This window comes from Littorina saxatilis, linkage group LG5 (assembly GCF_037325665.1).
Source record: "Littorina saxatilis isolate snail1 linkage group LG5, US_GU_Lsax_2.0, whole genome shotgun sequence".
Classification (NCBI taxonomy): Eukaryota; Metazoa; Mollusca; class Gastropoda; order Littorinimorpha; family Littorinidae; genus Littorina; species Littorina saxatilis.
In genome coordinates, this window is record NC_090249.1 from 45982387 (window position 1) to 46004346 (window position 21960).

Below are 21960 nucleotides of genomic sequence, written 5' to 3' on the forward strand. Positions count from 1 at the left end.
CCTTTCTTTGAGGATCAATCAATCAATATGAGGCTTATATAGCGCGTATTCCGTGGGTACAGTTCTAAGCGCAGGGATTTATTTTTTTTATTTTAATTTTTTATTTTATGCAATTTATATCGCGCACATATTCAAGGCGCAGGGATTTATTTATGCCGTGTGAGATGGAATTTTTTTACACAATACATCACGCATTCACATCGGCCAGCAGATCGCAGCCATTTCGGCGCATATCCTACTTTTCACGGCCTATTATTCCAAGTCACACGGGTATCCTTGGCATTCGATGTCAGTAATCCCACACGTTTTGGGCTTATTTTTGTGGGCCACAAACGCGAAATGTGCCTCACAAATTTTTGGGCTTATTTTTGTGGGGCACATTTTGGTTTTGTGGGCCACAAACTGTATTTGTGGAGCATAAAATAAGGGGCACAAATTAAGCTTCATAAAAAATAAGGACAAATATTTGTGGGGCTTAAACAGTGTTTTTGGCCAAAAAAATGTTTTGGGCTCTTTTTTTTCCTCCTTATTTTGGACGTTGAGCGTGGTTTTCAGACCTACTGCGTTTCGGTTTTTAGTTAATGGCGGTCGAAGGCGATCTGTTTGGACAGAATCTCCAATGGCAATGGTGTTTGCTAATGCGAGAGAATTGGGACGGGCGAACCTTTGCATATTAACCAGAGGTAAGTTTCCATGTTTCGTTTCATAACTGAGAGTGGGTTTATGGTAGTATGTGTTGCAACAGGTGTCATTTCGACTCACTCGAGTCACTGTCAGTGTCACTGTGACTGTCAGTCCACAGGCGCAAGGTATCGTTCACTGAACCAACACGTAGTTGCCCTGTACAGGGATTTTCTCATTAATTTGAAGAAGAAGATTACCACTACCACGTTTTTGCAACCTCTTTTCAAGGTGCATGATCATAATATTTTATAAATTCTTTTTGTTTTTAAAGATTGAGTCTAACTTGAAATACTCAAATAGGTAACCTTCTGATCGGCCGTTCCCAATTATTTTACTTGCAGGTTGGCATCAATCAGAAGAGAGCTAGAGCTAGTATGTTCAACTTCAAGGTCTCCTCTCAGCTGAAAAAGCCAACCGATTGCTGCATGATCTTGAGGCTGTCACTGACAGAAGTAAAATATTTGATGCCACTGCCGCAAATCAGGTAAGAGTAAGGCGAAGAGGTTTTATTATACATGTACAACTGTCAGTGTTATGATGTACAGTGTGTTTTTTCCTTCCCCTCCCTTACATTCTCAAGTTCTGGTCAGAATAACTCATATGGAGGTGTGTGTGTGACTGTGAGCAAGACTGGAAGAGTGTTTTCATTTTATTTTTATAATTCATGTTCAGGGATAATAATAAAATAATGAACACCTAAGAGTCCAAACCACAGAACTGCTCGAACCTCTTAGCTTTATTTCACCAGTAAGATGATCATGCAGTTCCTCCAGTATTAGAATCATTTTTAATACTAGAAGCGCATGACTTTCAGTGTGTACCTTTAAGTTTAATAAAGTACAATGTATTGCTGTAAACAGTCACTCACTCACTCACTGTCAGGATATATCTCATTCTCAGTGAAACTGTGTGTCAAGTTCTATTATTTTTTTCCTTTGTGCTCTACACACATGCATACATGTTATACATACATATATATATATATATATATATATATATATATATATATACATGTTATGTAATATGCATGTATATATGCACACATCAACTTGTCTACATTGTATGTCTGTCACTCTATCAGTCTATGTGAACAGATTCAGTTCACTGATTCAGTCAAAACTTCACTAAATGTAAAAGGACTTATAAAATTTTATATTCTAGAAAGATATCAATGCCACTGTCCACAGTATCATAAGAATCAAGCGTTAATGTTGGTTTGGTCGTCTGTTGTCGTTTTTTGTTGTTGTTGTTTTATGGGGGAGGGTGCAGTGTGTAAATTCATCTGGTTCTGTGGACAGTGTGTTTGTTGTTCCTCCACATAGCTAAATATCATACTGCATGTAGCTCCTAGTACTACTTGTCCTGTCAACTAACTGTTTTAAATTTGTTGCTCAGAGGAATGTTACTTCAGCCAATATTATATATTACAGGTTGGCATCGATCCGGCACAGTGGAAGAAGCAGATTGATTCCTTCATGATCGGGAGGCTGTCAAGACTCAAATGGGAAATATTTCATGCTAATGGCAATTCAGGTAAGAGTTCTGCTACCTGATCATATTGTGTTTTATCCTCCCTCTCAGTCTCAAGTTCTGGTTACATTCTGACTGTTGGTGTGTGTTTGTGTGTGAGAACCGAAGTGTGTTTGTGTGTGTGTGTGTGTGTGTGTGTGTGTTTGATTTTCCCTGGCCAGTCAGGAGAGCTGCCAGACATTAATAGTAATAATACCTGCAGATTTTTCTAGCCCTGCAGATTGATGTTACAGACCTTTGCTTTGCTTTTTGAATTTGATAGCAAGCGCTGACAGGGAATGTGTCTTCTATATTTCATATTAAAAAGTAGGCATTGGATTTGGAACTTGTCTATCAGGGAATTAGAATGTTTACGCTCTTGGCATTTATGTGGGTTTAGTGTGTGTGTGTGTGTCAGTTACAAACACAATTTACTCCTTACTCATACTTAAAACTTGTTCTTGTCATTGTGTTTGAATTTAAGATCAGTTCCTTTGTCATTCATTTGTCAGTAGGGACAGAAGATGACGAAGACCTGGCCAGTGAATGTGGATGAAAAGCAGTGCTATCCAGGTCCAGCTGTGATCGATGGGGAAACTACAGCAACAGCGGCAGTAAATGTCCACTCAGTATTGGTTGTACTGAGCATTACAACTTGTTGTTATTGTAAATTTGTGTCAATGTTTTAAAGGCCCACTACGCCTCATTTAAAAAGTTGTCCTCACCTTTAACATGGGATAAGACCATCCCTCCACTTGGTCACAGACCAAAAATCAACACTTTGACTGCTTTCTGTAGTGAGGTAGATGTTTTGGTGGTTGCGGTGAATTTATTTTTTCTTTCGAAGAAGCTGTACCTGAATGTATTCTTTAAAAAGATACCACTCTGCATAGAGAGCCTTGAGGCAGTTCATTTTTGGTATGCAACTATTAGTGCCCGTATGGTCTTATTTCATTTAAAAGCCTCGGGGATGTCGTCAGGTGTCCGACATAGACGGATTGAAAGGCTCAGATGTCTGATTCACATAGCCGCATGGCGGTCAGATGTGATCATGTCCTATCGTTTTGAACTGAGCGCTGTCATTGTCCTATAAGAACTCTATTCCTTCGGACAGCGCACTATTCTATATTTTTCTCTCAAGATACACATTTTCAAAAAGCGACCGAGCACTCTCGCGTATTTGTGCACTGAAGTTGTGCAGTGCGGATCTTGTGTTTTCGGGAATTCCAAACCGTTTGTGATATGGGCTGTTTGGGCACACCTGTCTGCAGCACATTAAAGTTAGGAGTACGGGAGACAACTCCAACCGACCATAAGTCTTGCATCTGCTTTTGGTTTCAGTTCAAGACATTTTGACGAAGCGCATTGAATTATGCCACCGAAATAAAACTAAGGCCTGTCCACTTACAAAAATTGCTCGGTCAAAGTACAGTAAATCTTACATTTTGTTAAGGAAATGTGCGGCAGTAAAATTGAATTTGGAGAATACATGGAATTTAACCTGGTTTTCTGGGAAGTGACATAAAAATAAATAGAACAATTGTGAATACTTCTTCTTCTTCTTCTGTGTTTGTGGGCTGAAACTCCCACGTACACTCATGTTTTTGTACGAGTGGATTTTTACCTGTATGACCGTTTTTACCCCGCCATTTAGGCAGCCATACGCCGCTTTCGGAGGATTGTGAATACTGATCGACATAGAGTGCCGTTGCTATGGAAACAGTCGTTACATTGGATTTCTAGGAAACAGTTTAACAGCGACATAATACATCAGAAATTCCTAATATTTGGCACAAAGATGCACATGTATCATATCAACAATCATATAGAACGATTTTTTTACAACAGACTACAGTTGAATTTTAATATCTTTTGTCATAAGAATGAACGAATTTCTCACTGCATATTCATTACAATACCCCCCGCGGGTTAGGGGGAGTCCCATATTGGTTGGGACGAGAAAGAATTTACCTGATGCTACCCAGCATGTCGTAAGAGGCGACTAACGGTTCTGTTTCTCCTTTTACCCTTGTTAAGTGTTTCTTGTATAGAATATAGTCAATGTTTGTAAAGATTTTAGTCAAGCAGTATGTAAGAAATGTTAAGTTTTTTGTACTGGAAACTTGCATTCTCCCAGTAAGGTCATATATTGTACTACGTTGCAAGCCCCTGGAGCAATTTTTTGATTGGTGCTTTTGTGAACAAGAAACAATTAACAAGTGGCTCTATCCCATCTCCCCCCTTTCCCCTATCCCATCTCCCCCCTTTCCCCGTCGCGATATAACCTTGAATGGTTGAAAACGACGTGAAACACCAAATAAAGAAAGAAAGATTCATTACAATAATTAATTTAAATTCAACTGTAGTTGTTTAAAAAAACAAACACGTTCTATATGATTGTAGATATAATACATGTGTATCCTTGTGCCAAATATTATGAATTTCTGATGTATGATGTTGCTGTAAAGCCGTTTTCTAGAAATCCCATTTGACGCTGTAAATGCCAGTTTTCATCGCAACAGCCGTCAATATCCATCCACAATGTTTTCATTCATTTTAATAAGTCACTTCAATAACTACCCAGAAAACCAAGTTATTCCTTGACTGTATTCTTCAAGTTTAAGTTTGGTAATTTTACTGCCGCACATTGCCTTAAATCATATATAAAGGGTTCCAGTAACATACCTTTCTTCTTTATTGATTATGAACTTTGGAAGATTAGATGTTGGATCTGTTTTTAAAAAATATTTCCTTGATGTGTTGTACTAAGATCAACCGTCTGCTTGGACATATACTAAAGATCCACTACCTGGCTGCTGTCTGCGGAAAATCGATTAATTCATAGAAAAATATGCCTTTCAGGGAAGCAGCTAGCCGGTTGACTGTACATGTGTTTGTGTAGAGGTGTTCTTATTGCATGTTCAAGCCAGGACAGATGGTGACCTGAAACATTTACACATTACATATGTATGCAGGACTGCTACTTTTAAGCTTAGGTGCAAGTGACGAAGTGTGATGATATATTTGTTTGACTGATTATGGGCATTAAAATAAAACTGCAAAAAGAATACTTACACTTGAGATCTGATTTTGTGTGTGTGTGTGCGCGCATGAGGGTGTGTGTGGGCAATTTGACATACTTGCAGAAGAAACAAACAGAGGTAACTGATAAACTGCATTTATTAACACAAAGATGTAAACAAAGTGAGTTCACACATTTCACAAAAGTAAAACAAGGCAGTCTCACATGCATTCACAATATTTAGTACTCGACTCGCATGAATGGCCAAAGATTATAGGCTGAGAATGCAAGTTCTAATTTGGCACATTTGTACATGTAGCTGCATCCGCTAGACATATATATATCCATCTTACAATAAAACAAGAAGAGCAAACGCTCGATCGAGTCACTTTCGCAGTTCTGAATATTATATGAGGCATCAGATGGACAGGAAGAAATTGCTATTCACAACACAATGAGTCACGTTCACATAAAATTTGAGCCCGGTCACTTTTATAGTTTCCGAGAAAAGCCCAACGTTAAGTTGTGTGTTGCCGAACAGAAAAGGCTAGTTATCTCCCTTGTTTTTCTGATAACGTTCGTAAAAGGCTACAGATGTAAAGAATAATCCTACAAAGTTTCAATCACATCCGATGAACTTTGTCAAAGATATAAAATGTCTAATTTTTCCTTTGACGCTGACCTGTGACCTTGAAAAAGGTCAAAGGTCAACGAAACCATCGTTAAAGTGTAGAGGTCATTGGAGGTCACGACTAAACAAAATATGAGCCCGATCGCTTTGATAGTTTCCGAGAAAAGATATAAAATGTCTAATTTTTCCTTTGACGCTGACCTGTGACCTTGAAAAAGGTCAAAGGTCAACGAAACCATCGTTAAAGTGTAGAGGTCATTGGAGGTCACGACTAAACAAAATATGAGCCCGATCGCTTTGATAGTTTCCGAGAAAAGTCCAACGTTAAGGTGGTGTCTACGGACGGCCGGCCGGACAGACTAACACTGACCGATTACATAGAGTCACTTTTTCTCAAGTGACTCAAAAAACTACCGTAGTGGTTAGGACATCTGCCTGAAAATCTAGGTCCTAGGTTCGAATCTCTACAGAGGCATTTAATTTTTCCCCTTGGTTGAAATAAAAAATGCTCAATCCAGAGAGAGCAACCGTAAAGTTACCAGGGTAAAAGTAAAGCGTTGAATGCAGCTATGAAGGTCATGCCAGCAGTGTGGGTCAAGATTCAGGCCGCCTTCTATGCACAGAATTCGGTGTAGGATTCTCAGCTCTATCTTTACAAACACATAATCCCCAATAGTCATACAGTGGAACCCCCCTTTTAAGACCCCCTCCATTTTAAGACCTTGTTTTCTCAGACTTTCTGTTCATAACCTCTGTAAATTTTACCTCCATTTTAAGACCCCCTCCTTTTTAAGACCTGATTTTCTCAGATTTTTGGAGGTCTTAAAAGGGGGGTTCCACTGTAGCTGTAAGACATAATTTTGTTTAAAACTCTTATACCTTTTGGGGGAAATAAATTAATAAGAAAAGACATCACCACACTAAGAAGTCAGGGTGCTGACTTTAGCTATGTGACCAAGTGGAAGGATTTTCTTATCCCATGCAAAAAGCCTGATGAAGGTCTGACACAGTGAGGTGAAGTGTTTTAATGAGGCAGAGCAGGCCTTTAAAAAATAAGTTCACCACATCCAAGTGAAAGACACAATCTTGGCAAACTGTATTACAAAAGCAACATTTCAGCACAACATAAGAATGAATTGAACCATCCAGGATGCACCAGAACGACCCAAAAACAGAATCAATGAAAATCTTAAACAAGATAAAGTACTGACTAGGATTCAAAGGAAGAAAAATTCATGGGTTAACACATTTCATGTGCATAATGCAGTTAAAAGATCTAAATTCTAATATTGCAAACAAAGTCTATACATGAACACGCATTGACCGAAACATACACACACATCTCCCAAAGCTAAGCCTGTGTGTAAAATACTGCCTGTGAACAACTTAACTTAAAGCACTCAAACAACATAAAAGTCTAAGATAATATCACTTTATGTAGTAAAAACAAACAAACCGCTGTTTGCTGTAAGAAAATATCTGCATACCAAACACTACCTGTATTTAGTTGAATTGACAACTTACATTTATAAGTCAAAATGTACCCTTTGATCCACATCGCACCACACATTATTTGTGTAGAATGTTATTGTTAATGTGTTACATGTTCATTTCACCACAAAGGCAACAGAAAACCTCTGTAAGTGTCAGCATATTCAGATGGACTATATTAAAGCAGTTCTGGTAGCTCTGTCAGCACAGAATGGACTGAATCTGATCATCATCCTCAGCAAAGCCAGGCACTACTCTGCAAGCTGCCTGCACATCATATCTCGGCACCCCACTTCCTGGAAAATAAAGAAAATGTATTACTGAGCACATCCAGACTTTGCTGTGCACTGATGGGGATATGTTTTGGGTATCAAGAAGAGGGTGTGGGGTGCGGGAAGGTAGGTAGGAGGTAATACTTGTTCTTCACAAGATCAGTGGGATGGAGAATGGTGGGGGTGATACTGACAGTGACAACTATGAACTAAACTGTAAACCTTATTCTGTAATATTACAGGTGCCATCATTTCTTCCTGTGAAAACCATTTATTTCATGGATATAATAGATATATATACTTTCATCATTAAAATTAAAAAGATAATCTTTCATCTTAAAATTAAAAAGACTTCCTCACAAGAACCTTTCTAACGACATGATATCTTGTTATGCTGCTGATGTGAGCGGCTTTTCTGGAATGTGATGGAAAGTTACTATTTTTTTTAAATTCAGCATGAGCCTTCATCCCACACACATTCCCTATTTAGCGTTGACACCTTACAGTTTTGTTGAGAAATGTGATGTGAATTCATTCAGAAAATTCTAACTCTGCGCAGGGGCAGTCAGGGTGTTGGATGTAGAAGTAGGTATCCAAGTACACAGGCGGTATTACAATTTACATTGTATGTAACTCTTATTCCATGTAAAAAAAAAAAAAACTATAAAAAAAACAACTTGCCAGATCTGTGATTGTGAACCAAGGAAAGGACTGACTGTATTTAAAATAATTCCAGTAATGAGTAAATCTTTCATTCTAGCTATTTCATGTTTTACTTTCTTGCATCACAATAGTTCAATGTTCATACAAACAGTATAATGCACTTTATGAGTATAGGGTTGCAACAAACTTTAAGATGGGAAGGAGAGAGAAAATAAAGATATTTGTACCATTATGTATATAAAGTACATCATACCAATTACCATGCACAGTATTACTATGCATCTTCAAATACATGTATGAATAATTTCATCTACAAAGTACTTGTTATTCAATTTACAAAGAACAAAAGACTGCTGAATGATCTACATCAGTACATGTTTATAGCTTCAGACTACCATCACCAATACCCAATGTTACATATATTTTACCATACAGATTTGACAAACAAAAGCTGTAAGTGGTAAAGAAATGTGTAACTTACTCTTCAGGAGTAGTCTGTAATGTAAAGCACCACGCCAAGTCATCCTGATATCTCTCCAGTACATGTATGCATCCATGTTTAAAGGTAAACTGTTGGAACTGGAAGACAGGAGCTGTATGAATGATGCACATCATCTCTGGTTTCTCGGGAGGCCTGAAAACAACCATAACAATATTATCATAACTATTAACATGTCTTGAAAATGAAATAAGGCCACAAAAAAAATAGGTGTGGTTACGGTAACATAGCCAAAAAAATAGGGTAGGTAGGTAGGTAATCACTTTTTTTCTTTTTTACTTTTTTTTCTAATGTGTACAAATTAAACCTACTTGACAGGGAAATAAGTGTGCGACTCGGGCGCTTTCGCTTTCATTTGGTTTTATTGCACTCGTTTTTTATTTTTTATTTTTTTATTTTGACAAATGTAATAAAAAGTTATAGGATCGGCCCCTAAAAATAGGGTAGGTCGGGTTACCGTAACCACACCTTTTTTTTTTTTAGGCCTAAGTACTATTTCAACTTCACTATCAGACGATTCAGAGCAAAATCACTCACTAATTCAGTAATTGTTTTGTTTATTCTTTTACAACCATAGTTCATACACTGATACAGCAGCATTTGATTATGTGCATACAGATTAAAGATCAAGCATTTTCTAAACTTGAGTAAAAAAAAGAACAGAACAAGCACACACTCTGTGACTCACACTCACAGTCACATCCAGTTACTCATTAACACACACATACACAACAGATGAATCTTGCTCAGTTCTACAAAGGCCACGTTTGCTATGGTCATGTCTTGGATTTTAAAAACAATAACTTACCTGCTTGTTGATCCAAACCGATGATTGAAAATCAGTGAGAGTAGTGTAGAACAGTGCGATTCATCGCCAACCTCCCCATTCAAGGCAGACCGTGTCCAAAATCAGCTGTATCATTCACATCCCGATTGAATTCTTTCAGAAGGGCAGTCGGTGTTTCAACTTCTTTGTCGGTATATTTCTCTGGTGGACGTGTTGAACTGCCAAATATTAGATTGTTTTCAATAATATCAGTCACGACGGCCGCCATGTTTTTTGTCATCAATACTATTCATGTACTCCACTAAGGAAGAGCGTTTTATTGTGTCTTAAAACCGACTTCTCGGGAAAGTGATCAATCGAATTTTATGGTCCACAAAAACTTGCTTCATATTTTATTTAAGGGCTACTTTTATTTGCCTTTATTTTTATGGCGCACATTTTGTGCCCCACATTTTGTTTTGGCCTTCATTTTGTGGTCCACAAACTGGAAATGTGTCCCACAAATTTGTGGGCTTATTTTTGTGGTCCACAAACTGGAAATGTGCCCCACAAATTTGTGGGCTTATTTGTTGGATTAATGACATCGAATGCCAAGGATACACGGGTATTTTGGTGGACATTTTTATCTGTGCCTATACAATTTTGCCAGGAAAGACCCTTTTGTCAATCGTGGGATCTTTAACGTGCACACCCCAATGTAGTGTACACGAAAGGACCTCGGTTTTTCGTCTCATCCGAAAGACAAGCACTTGAACCCACCACCTAGGTTAGGAAAGGGGGAAGAAAATTGCTAACGCCCTGACCCAGGGTCGAACTCGCAACCTCTCGCTTCCGAGCGCAAGTGCGTTACCACTCGGCCACCCAGTCCTTGCCAAGTCGCTTGTTCATGTCAATGCTTGTTATTACACCCCCGGTATAGGGGTGTGTATAGGTTTCGCTCGATGTGTTTGTTTGTTTGTGTTCGCATATAGATCTCAAGAATGAACGGACCAATCGTCACCAAACTTGGTGAACAGGTTCTATACATTCCTGAGACGGTCCTTACAAAAATTGGGACCAGTCAAACACACGGTTAGGGAGTTATTGGTGGATTAAGATTATACAAGGACTTATAGAGGGACATCTTAATGGTCAAAGGGAAATAACCATTCTCACTCAGTCACTGCCACCAACTGAGAAGGTTATTTCCCTTTGACGGGGGTGTTTTTCCTACCTCGGAGGAATTTCTTGTTCTCTCAGGTGCCAGGAGATTGGTTCCGTAATACTCTCGCTTACTCCATTACACATGTCGTATGCATTTAGAGCGCTAATTACTTCCCTTTGGTTATTTGATCAGCGTTCTGCCTCATTTGTTTAAGATTTTAACTCTGTCGGGTTTTAATGGGTTCTGGAAGAGTTGCTTTCCCTTGTTTATTTCCATAGTAACGCTGAGGCAAGCTACACGTGATATTGTAGGCTAGCCTCACTTCTTCTTCTTCAGCGTTCTAGAATGTTCTGGTTAGGTGACTGTGAGCTCGTTTGCCCATTTGGGTTCCCCAAACTATACTCTGAGAGCATAGTCAGCTTCACTCCGCTTTTGTTGAGTAGGCATGCTGGGTATTTTCGTGTTTCCATAGCCCACCGAACTCTGACATGGATTACAGGATCTTTTCCGTGCGCACTTGGTCTTGTGCTTTCGTGTACACACGAAGGGGGTTAAGTCTCTAGCAGGTCTGCACATAAGTTGACCTGCAGGAGATCGGAAAACAAGGGAAAGAAACTCTTCTACTATCCATAAAAACCTGACAGAATTACCGAACATTGTCTGTTTTTTAGACTTGTGGTTCAGTTACTGGCTGCACGAGATATTAGTGTAGCGAATTCTTTATTGCTGTACACTGTAAGAACAGACCAGAAAAGCGTTATAGCCATGTATGCTGTCCACTGTGACTCTCTTGACTTCTGTCAGGTTCGTTACAAACAATGTCAACGACAAAAAGTTCGCATATTAGGAAAAAAAAAGTATGCACTGTAATTGTAATCAGCTCGGGGAAAACTTTGTTCTAGTCAGTATAACAAATATTACAAAAAAATGTGGGTTTTTTAAACTAAGGATGAAAGTCGCTTGTTCATTTCAATTGATGCTTGTTATTCTCTCAGGTGCCAGGTTCAGTATTACTCTCGCTTACTCCATTACGCATGTCGTATGTATTTGGAGCGCTTAATTTCCTTTGGTCTTTTGTTCTAGTCAGTTCGTGCTATATTTTTCAATAATTACGTGTAGTAATTCTCATTGTCCATCCGTTCGTAATTGACTCCGTCACTTTTTGTGTCACACACTTCGAAGGCACCGACCATACGAATTTTAAAGTCAAACGTATAGACAAAAGCGCATTTAAGGTCAGAACCAAATGACTTTTTCCCATCAGTTGTATACTGTATCAAGCTGTAATAAGCAACAAAACCATTCGGGCCAAACGCAGTACTGTAGATGAAGGGTAATCATAGCTGAACTCGCTAATATATCTTTGTGGCACGTGCTTTTGTGTCACTGTCTCCATTCGCACTGTGTCTTTTGCCCTTCCTCCGATGACGTCAAACACCACCAATCAGAAGAGGGTTTTGAACGTGAAATTAATGTGTTTACGATAGATCAACCCCATTCAAGGTTACAAAAGAAGAAAGAAAGTTCTCCATTTTATTTTAGTTTCTATTCTTTTTTTTTGTGTGTGGTCTTTTTACATTTAGACAAGTTATGACTAAATGTTTTAACATAGAGGGGGAATCGAGACGAGGGTCGTGGTGTATGTGTGTGTGTGTGTGTGTGTGTGTGTGTCTGTCTGTCTGTCTGTGCGTTTGTGTGTGTAGAGCGATTCAGACTAAACTACTGAACCAATCTTAATGAAATTTTACATGAGAGTTCCTGGGTATAATATCCCCGGACTTTCTTTTCATTTTTTCGATAAATGTCTTTGATGACGTCATATCCGGCTTTTTGTAAAAGTTGAGGCAGCACTGTCACACCCTCATTTTTCAATCAAATTGATTGAAATTTTGGCCAAGCAATCTTCGACAAAGGCCAGACTTCGGTATTGCATTTCAGCTTGGAGGCTTAAAAATTAATTTGACTTTGGTCATTAAAAATCTGAAAATTGTAATTAAAATTGTTTTTTTTATAAAATGATCCAAAATTACGTTCATCTTATTCTTCATCATTTTCTGATTCCAAAAACATATAAATATGTTATATTCGGAATAAAAACAAGCTCTGAAAATTAAAAATATAAAACTTATGATTAAAATAAAATTTCCGAAATCGATTTGAAAACAATTTCATCTTTTTCCTTGTCGGTTCCTGATTCCAAAAACATATAGATATGATATGTTTGGATTAAAAACACGCTCAGAAAGTTAAAACGAAGAGAGGTAGAGAAAAGCATGCTATGCAGCACAGCGAAACCACTACCGCTCTAAACAGGCTCGTTAATTTCACTGCCTTTTGCACGAGCGGTGGACTACGGTCACTGTGAAAAAATGCAGTGCGCTTAGTTTCATTCTGTGAGTTCCACAGCTTGACTAAATGTAGTAATTTCGCCTTATGCGACTTGTTATTTCTGCGTTTATGTTTGTGTGGGTTGTTTTTGTGAGTTTTTGTTTTTATCATCTGCTGTAATAAACAGCAAACTGGATGAAGGGCAGTCACAGCTGAGCGCGCTAATGTATCTTTATGTCACGTGCCATTGTGTGGGGGTGTATCCATTCGCTCGAGTGTTTTTACTGTTCCTCCCAGGAATGCCACAAAGCACCCATCACATGAGTTTTTAATGTGCAATGATTCCCAATATCGATAGATCAAGCGTGATTCATTTTGAACGAGTATAATCGAAGCTCATTTTATTTCGCTGTTAGCCCCCTCCCCCCCCTCTCTCTCTCTCTCTCTCTCTCTCTGTCTCTCTCTGTCTCTCTCTCTGTCTCTCTGTCTGTCTCTCTGTCTCTCTCTCTCTCTCTCAGCTCTAGCTCTCTGTCTCTGTCTCTCTCTCTCTCTCTCTCTCTCTCTCTCTCTCTTTCATAATCAGCTTTAATAGGCAACAAACTGGCGATTCAGTCGATGAAGGACAATGCCAGCTTTGCGCGCTATTGTATCTTTGTGGCACGTGCCATTGTGTGTCGCCGTTTTCGTTCCCAACATCTCTTTTACTCTACCTCCGATGACGTCAATGCCTGTCCTTTGATATCGCACACTGCCCGGACCGTGTAGATGTGTGCTGCTGCCGGTGGTAGACTTTGCATTCACGATGTTTTACCAGGCATATTTCCCCTGTAGCCTTGTGTTCGTGTGTGTGTGTGTGGGGGGTTAATTTTCGTGTTGTGTGTGTGTGTGTGTGTGTGGTGTGTGTGTGTGCGTGTGTGTGTGTGTGTGCGTGCGTGCGAGCGTACGTGCGTGCGTGCGTGCGTGCGTGTGTGTGTGTGTGTATTTTGCTATTTAATTTAAAGACGTTTGGGATCGTTTGTTCTAACGTTCGATATTCTTTTTCGTCAGTTGATTCGTTTGTAGCATATTTCCAAAGCAACGGCTTGTTTATTTATTCTTTGGTTCAGGAGAAATTGGAAAATGTGTCACCTTCTTTTAAACTTGGGTCTGTTCGGAAAACAATTTATTCTTCTTTAACGACTTATATATGGTCGAGCAGAGAATAAAATTAGTGGTCTCTCAGCCGTCCATTTTAGTTATTTTTGGAGGTTTGACGTCACAACTGGCACTTCCTTTCTCAGCCTCGTGGGGAGCAGACATTATTTTGGGTCGATAGTATGGGCTTTTTGTGACGTTTTCGCCCCTGTAGCTACTTCCCCGTCTTATTTCTAACATTGTATCAACTCTTACAACACACACAACCCCACCAAAATCTGCATGCTGATGGAATCACTTTTGGTGACCTGTTTACAAAGAAATCGTTCGCCTTGCACAAAGTTCCTGTTTGTCTTTTCCCAGGAAAATTAATTCTTGTCTGCCCAGCGGTCTTGCAGATAGAGTAATGTCATTGCCCAATATATGACGACACTCCTTACAAGGCTTGCTGCCGCCACACAGACCCACGGGGGAGGGGGGGAGTAAGGGATCCGAAGGAGGAATTAAATGTAAGGACAGATACAGGACACACACACACCCAACCCCCACCACCACCGGCTAGGGGTGCATTGAAAAGTGAGAAGGAGGGAGAGAGAGGGGGAGGAGAGAGGGTTAGGAGAGAGAGAGAGAGGGGGGGGTGGCTAAGAGAGAGAATGAAGGTGAAAGAGAGAGAGAGTGTGAGAGAGACCGTGAGAGAGAGAGAGAGAGAGAGAGAGAAGAGAGAGAGAAGAGAGAGAGAGAGAGAGAGAGAGAGAGAGAGAGAGAGAGAGAGAGAGAGAGAAAGAGAGGGTAATATAAAGGGATAAGAAAAAATACAGAAGAAATAGCTTGTGAGGAAGGAGATACCACCTTCCCTCCCCCTCCCCCTGAACTCCAACGCCCACATTCTCGGGCATCGATTATCCGTCAGGTTGGTGCTTTCTTCCTGCCTTCCTTTTTAGCCGTGCCATGTAATAAGGGCCTGGCCATGCCCTGCCAGCACAGTGTACATTGTCAAGCTTGATGAGCAAAGAGAGAGAAAGAGAGGGAGAGAGAGAGGGGGTAAAGAGAGAGGGGGAGAGGGAGGGAGAGAGAGAGAGAGAGAGAGAGAGAGAGAGAGAGAGGGTGAGAGAAAAGTAGAGGGTCTGGCCATGCCCCGCCAGCACTTCAGCCCATCGCCCTCCGTTATGCCTGACATCCAGTGTATATTGTGAGGCTTGATGACCAAAGAGAGAGAGGGGAGAGGGAGGGAGAGAAAGAGGGCGAGGGAGGGGGAGGGAGGGAGAAATGGAGAGAAAGCGACATGGAGAGACAGAGAAAGAGAGGGAGAGAGAGAAAAGGGGAAAGAGAGAGAAGGGGAAAAAAAAGAGAGAGAGAGTAGTTTTTGTAGCGTACCCTATATCATAACCTATACACTCCATGCAGAATCTGAAGGTTCGGGAGCAAAGAGAGAGACAGAGACAGAGGTAGAGAGGACAGAGAGAGAGAGAGAGAGACAGAGAGAGACAGAGAGAGACAGAGAGAGAGAGAGAGAGAGAGAGAGAGAGAGAGAGAGAGAGAGAGAGAGAGAGAGAGAGAGAGAGAAAAGCAGAGAGGATGTTGTAGTACGTCTGGTAATACAGGTTTTGTGTTTGTTTGTGCAAAATTGCAGATAGAGCTAAAGTATATAATTATTTCGGTGCTGTTTCGCTGTTGCTGGAGCACTTTTTATTCGAAATAACTATTTTGGCGAGGATATTATTTAACTCTGACACCATGACGAGGTTTTAATCTTTAACTCACAAGAGAGAAATCGGGGTAACGCCCGGGAACATGATCCTAATAGTTTAACCGTGAGGGCGTTAATAAAAAATGTATCATCGAGAGAAATAGTGTATATGGTAGTTAAGAGAGGAACCCAAGATGATTGGCCTGGTTTGTACGTGTGGGGGGAGGGGAGGGGGAGGGGGGGGGGCTCTGGTCTGAGTTAGACCTGAAATTCTCTGTTAGACCTCCAATTGGACATCGTATGAAAGACGTGCGTACGCTGTCATGCCATCAAAAGGCTGAGTGTGGAGGAAGGGGAGGAGTGGGGAAAGAAGTGTAGAAAGGGGGGGGAGGTGCGTAAATTCCATGTAGACCTTCCGCTTTGGTAAGGGGGGAGGGGGGAAGGGGGGAGGGTCATCATGGAAAAGTAGGGACGTTTGATGCGCTACGACAGTCGTCAGGGCGTTAGAGTCCATTCCGCAATTCCCAGTCGCCCTTTATTTGGCCTGTAAGGGGATTATCTCCCCATTTCTGAAAGCATCCTCTGGAAGAAATTGGATTTGAGGAAATGGGTGAGGAATGATGGTCTGGGCAGGGTGACGGCGGATTTCTTGGTCGGGTTCTTTTAGGCTTCATGGGGTATTGAACTGGCGGGACCGAGTATTGGGGTAAGGCTGTGAGGGCTGTGTGGGGTTTTGACGGTCGCTGATTACCCGTCACTTTCTGTTAGTGTCATGTTGATCTGATTTTAGTGTGGACTGTTTTGGTGGTATTGCGGTTGCGGTTGGAGATGGAGGGGGGGGGGGGGAGGTCATGAGCTGTGGGAGTGGAGTTGGCGGTCTGGGAAGTTAGCGAGCTGCCTGTTCGAGGGTTGTCGTCGGTTATTGAATATCAACCACATATTCTTTTCTCCTGAAGAGAAAAAATCTGAATAGACAAACGGTATGGCCAATCTCTGGTTCTCTACGTCTAGCGTGTGGAATAGACGCATGAAGGATTCCGTATTGTGGACAACCAGTATGGTTAATCTCTTGAGTATATATGGCTAGTGTGTATTGGACAAGCAAGGCTAGTAAATTTAAAAACGAAGGCATCCGTACTGCAGAAAAACAGGATGGTCAATCTCTTGAGTCCATATGGCTTTTGCCGGTATTGGGACAAGCAAGACTAGTGAATAAAGGCATCCTGTTCTATGAAAAAACATAACGGCCAACCTCTGGCTCTGTGCGGCTAGCGTGTACTGGGCACTTAAACTGATACCGGACATGGCGCGTGCATTAAAGCGTCTTCCTTAATGGACAACAGAGTGGTCAGTCTCTGGAGTCTTCTCTGAGACCAACCAGTGTTCGATATAGACAAGCCCTTCTATAGCTTGTGAACACGACTGTCGGGGATTTGCAGGGGAAGGTTAAACAGCGCCTGTACCTCCTAACGTTCGATCCAGCGACACTAAAAGTGATTTAGGATGGATGTGCGCGCACAGGAAAGGGCAACACGGGAGATGGGGTTTTGGTCGTTAAGTATGTCTGACTGTGGCGCGCGTTAACCCGCTCAACTGAGGAGAAAGTTTGCGTGTTATTTTCGTTTTTGAGTCACTTGAGAAAAAGTGACTCTATGTAATCGGTCAGTGTTAGTCTGTCCGGCCGGCCGTCCGGCCGGCCGGCCGTAGACACCACCTTAACGTTGGACTTTTCTCGGAAACTATCAAAGCGATCGGGCTCATATTTTGTCTAGTCGTGACCTCCAATGACCTCTACACTTTAACGATGGTTTCGTTGACCTTTGACCTTTTTCAAGGTCACAGGTCAGCGTCAAAGGAAAAATTAGACATTTTATATCTTTGACAAAGTTCATCGGATGTGATTGAAACTTTGTAGGATTATTCTTTACATCAAAGTATTTACATCTGTAGCCTTTTACGAACGTTATCAGAAAAACAAGGGAGATAACTAGCCTTTTCTGTTCGGCAACACACAACTTAACGTTGGGCTTTTCTCGGAAACTATAAAAGTGACCGGGCTCAAATTTTATGTGAACGTGACTCATTGTGTTGTGAATAGCAATTTCTTCCTGTCCATCTGATGCCTCATATAATATTCAGAACTGCGAAAGTGACTCGATCGAGCGTTTGCTCTTCTTGTTACGTAGTTGTTAGCGTTCGATACCATTTGAGGGTTGTTAAGTTCAATTGAGTAAGAACAACTTGACGACGAGTGTGTGTGTGTGTGTGTGTGTGTGTGTGTGTGTGTGTGTGTGTGTGTGTGTGTGTGTGTGTGCTTGTGTGCTTTTCTGTGTGTCTGTCCCTCCCTCCCTCCCTCCCTCCCTCCCTCCCTCCCTCCCTCCCTCCCTCCCTCCCTCCGTCCGTCCGCCTGCCCGCCCGTCCGTCTGTCGTATTGTCTGTCTCATTGTCTATCTCTCTGTCTGTCTCTCTGTAAGTGCCTGTCTGTCTGTCTGAATGTCTTTTTTCATCCTTGTGTTGTGTGTATTTCTGTATGTTTCGGGACCCACACTTTTTGAGTTCTGCAATTCTTCAAACACAAACATAAATCAATGTATTGACAATATTTTCCACTAGTTTTTCTCTGTGCACGCTGCATCTGTTAGACGGGGCGGATACGTCGATAGCCGGTCATCTTCCGCAGACATGTTGATTTTAGACCAGAGGCCGAGATCAGATGCCGTGGGCGTTATAGGGGGCTGGCTTTTATGTGAAACTGCGGAATATTGCAAATATTGAACAGCCATGGTTACATGAAAGCCGGTGTAACTGCGAGAAACTGAGGCCAATAAAAATGAATTACTTAAAAGCCATTGATACTATAGGAAAATTGGAACATTGACCATGTAATACGTAAAAGCCATTGATACTACGGAAACCTGTGAATAACGAACATGCATGCAGTCATGAAAGCCATTGGAACTACGTTAACCTGGCAACATTGAACATTTAATACATATACTGTACTGTATATATAAATATGAAGATCATTGAGGCTGTGTAATATTGGGAACAGCGAACATGGATTTCTGATACTCCAGACCGTCAAGCTATTGGCTCGATTCTTGCAGGTTCCAGACAAGGATTAAGTGTAGAATATTGGATTGTGATAGACATTGTCTTCCCTCTTGTATTTTCAATCTCACCTCTTTGACACCCACATTCCTTTACTTTGTACGCTGCAAGCAGTCATTGTGACAGCAGGGTGTGTGGTGGAGAAAAATACAGTACACAATAATGCAAGTTTTCATTGTATTCTTGCATTGCCTTGAATTGTCTTGGCATAACAGTTTTCCCCCAATGCTAGCGGGAGTCTTTTTGTTGAGTAAGACAGAGAATATGAGAAGAGAGAGAGATACAGAGAGAGAGAGATACAGAGAGAGAGATAGGGAGAGAGGGAGGGAGGGAGGGAGGGAGAGAGAGCGAGAGGGAGGGAGGGAGAGAGAGAGAGAGGGGGAGAGAGTAAGGGAGAGAGAGAAGGGGTAAAAGAGATAATGTAATCTATTTGTGTACGAAAACACGTCAGTACTCGCGCGGTTTATGGGTAACAATAAAAAGAAGAGCAGTGTGCCAAACAAAGACACAAAAAATCATAGGAATTCTTCATAAAAATTCTTAGGATGAGTATCTGGGGATGAGGAGGAGGAGGACGAAGAGGTTCGAAACAGAATGGCAAACTAAAAGGAAATGTCAGTTTTCCAGAACGCTGCCTTCGATGTGTTCTATTTTTTTCGGCCAAGTTTTGACTTGCAAATGGAGGTCGTTGCAGCGCTTTGTTCCGCGAACAGAAGCTGTATTTCGATCAGGCTTTTCTGAGTGTTTGTCGTTTTGTTTTCCGCATCAAACTTTTTTTGTTTTTGTAGAAGGCTTGCCGATGAGTCGTCTTTTTGTTTTTCTCCTTTTTACACTTAGTCAAGTGTTGACAAAATGTTTTAACATAGACGGGGAATCGAGACGAGGGTCGTGGTGTGTGTATGTATGTATGTGTGTGTGTGTATAAATCGATGTCGAGAAAACAACTGGACCGATCTTCATGAAACTTTACATCAGAGTTCCTAGGTATGATATCCCCAGACAGTTTTTTTCTTCATTTTTTTCGATAGATGTCTTTGATGACGTCATATCCGGCTTTTTGTGAAAGTTGAGGCGGCACACACCCTCATTTTTCCACCAAATTGATTGACATTTTGGTTAAGCAATCTTTGACGAAGTCCGGACTATGAGATTGCATTTCAACTTGGCTAGCTTAGTTAATTAGTTTGCGCATTAAAGTTGTCATTAAAATCAAATTTTCAGAAACAAAATAAAAGACTGATTGCATTGCATTCCTCATCTTCTCCTGAACTGAAAAAAAAATTTAAAACAAAAAATATATATATATATGTCATGTTTACTCTAAAAATGTGCTCAGAATGAAAGAAAATAGGTTCAGTAAGTACTACGGACGCGTGCTTCGCAGCGGCGAGCGTGACCTGTCTCGGTCTTCGGTGTGGTTAGCCGTGACTATCTGAATATAGTCTCGGCGATGATTGGTTTGTGGTGTTGATCTTGACTAAATGTTTTTATATCGCTTCACGCGACTTGTTCTGTATTTGGGAAGGATTGCCATCGTTCGTCGTTTCTGTTTTCTCCATTGAGCCAGCGTGCCACCGCGCGAGGATGTTACAGCCGTTCATTTGACATTTGGGTTGCACGTGTTTGTCATATTGCTGTGCTTGTATCAAGGTCAGTTAACCCAAGGTCAATTCATTCACGAAGATGCAGCTTCGTTGAAGCTTTTAGGATTTCTTGTCGATAAGATTGGCACACTCCTGGTCAACTCATGTTTCCTTGCTAAACATAATATGTAGATTTGATAGTTTTCATTATTATTTTTCTTTCTGTTAGCTTTCTGTTAGCTTTATTCTTCTCTCTGGTTTGGCTTCGGATCACAAATATACGTGTCATTATTTTCAGCAACAGACAGCATTCTGTTGCTGTGCATTTGATTTCCCAAAAATTGATTTGCGATGAACTATGGCCATCAAACGTTAACAGTGTAAACTGAAAGAACAGGTCAGTTTACTTTGACCTGTAGAAGCAGAGTATGTCTTTCTGCGTCAAAAGAAGGCAATCGGGGGATCAAGAAAGGATGATGCGCTGCAAGAACAAATTCAAACACCAAAACATATGTGTACAACAACTAACTGTAGCTTGCACCAAAACAGATGACATTAACTTGTCGAATCTGTGTCCGAGTTTGGGAAAATCAAATTGCGAGCCGCCTGATTATCTGTCTGAGTGGCTGTTACTTCCTTGTCCTGCTTTGGACCCAACTGAGTTGTTTCTGAGCTCGCCTCAGATCAGGGACACACTTTCCGCACCAGAGAGCGCTGGTAACGGATTGACAAAGATGATTGTTCCCACTTTGCGCGCACAGTGTGCACTGACACTGTCACATTATGTCCAACATGCACGTGCTTCGTGCAGCCTTGCATGCACGTGCATAAATACACACGGGCGCAAACACATACGCACGCACGGTCCACCGACCCCCCCCCCCCAACACACTCTCACATACATGCACAAACACACACACATGCACACACACACACACACACACACACACACACACACACACACACACACACACACACACACACACACTCGCACACACTTACACACCAATCTGAACCATAGACAGAGCTAGAGAGAGAGAGAGAGGCAATGAAAATGAGAGAGAGAGAGGGAGAAGGAGAGAGAGAGAGAGAGAGAGAGAGAGAGAGAGAGAGAGAGAGAGAGAGAGAGAGAGAGAGAGAGAGAGAGAGGGCAGTCTAACTCACTTTCCAAGATCTACCTATGTTTAATAAAAGGTCAATCCATTTAAATTCAGGCCTGTTGTTATTCCCGTCACGATGACCTAATCCGGTCAAGCCGGTCAATTGGTTTAGTCAGCTCCTTTCGCTGTGTCCGGCATCGAGGCGTACTTTACCTGATCACTTCGTTTGGCACCTCGGCTGCCAACAGGACAGGGGGGGGGGGGGGGGGGGGGGGGGCTTATCACGCAAGCATTCAATCCATCAAATCGAATCGT

The 21960-nt window shown here is 41.3% G+C and overlaps 2 long non-coding RNA genes across 2 annotated transcripts; one reads left to right on the forward strand and one right to left on the reverse strand.

Annotated features, from left to right (window-relative positions):
* Window positions 1–43: 43 nt before the first annotated feature.
* LOC138967285 (uncharacterized) lies at window positions 44–5261 on the forward strand. Its single transcript, XR_011455898.1, has 4 exons — window positions 44–683; window positions 1026–1168; window positions 2115–2217; window positions 2706–5261. It is a non-coding gene; the product is annotated as an uncharacterized lncRNA (long non-coding RNA).
* Window positions 5262–5355: 94 nt separating this feature from the next.
* LOC138967286 (uncharacterized) lies at window positions 5356–10157 on the reverse strand. The gene is made up of 3 exons (XR_011455899.1): window positions 9580–10157; window positions 8754–8906; window positions 5356–7633 (listed from the first exon to the last, which is right to left on the reverse strand). It is a non-coding gene; the product is annotated as an uncharacterized lncRNA (long non-coding RNA).
* Window positions 10158–21960: the final 11803 nt, after the last annotated feature.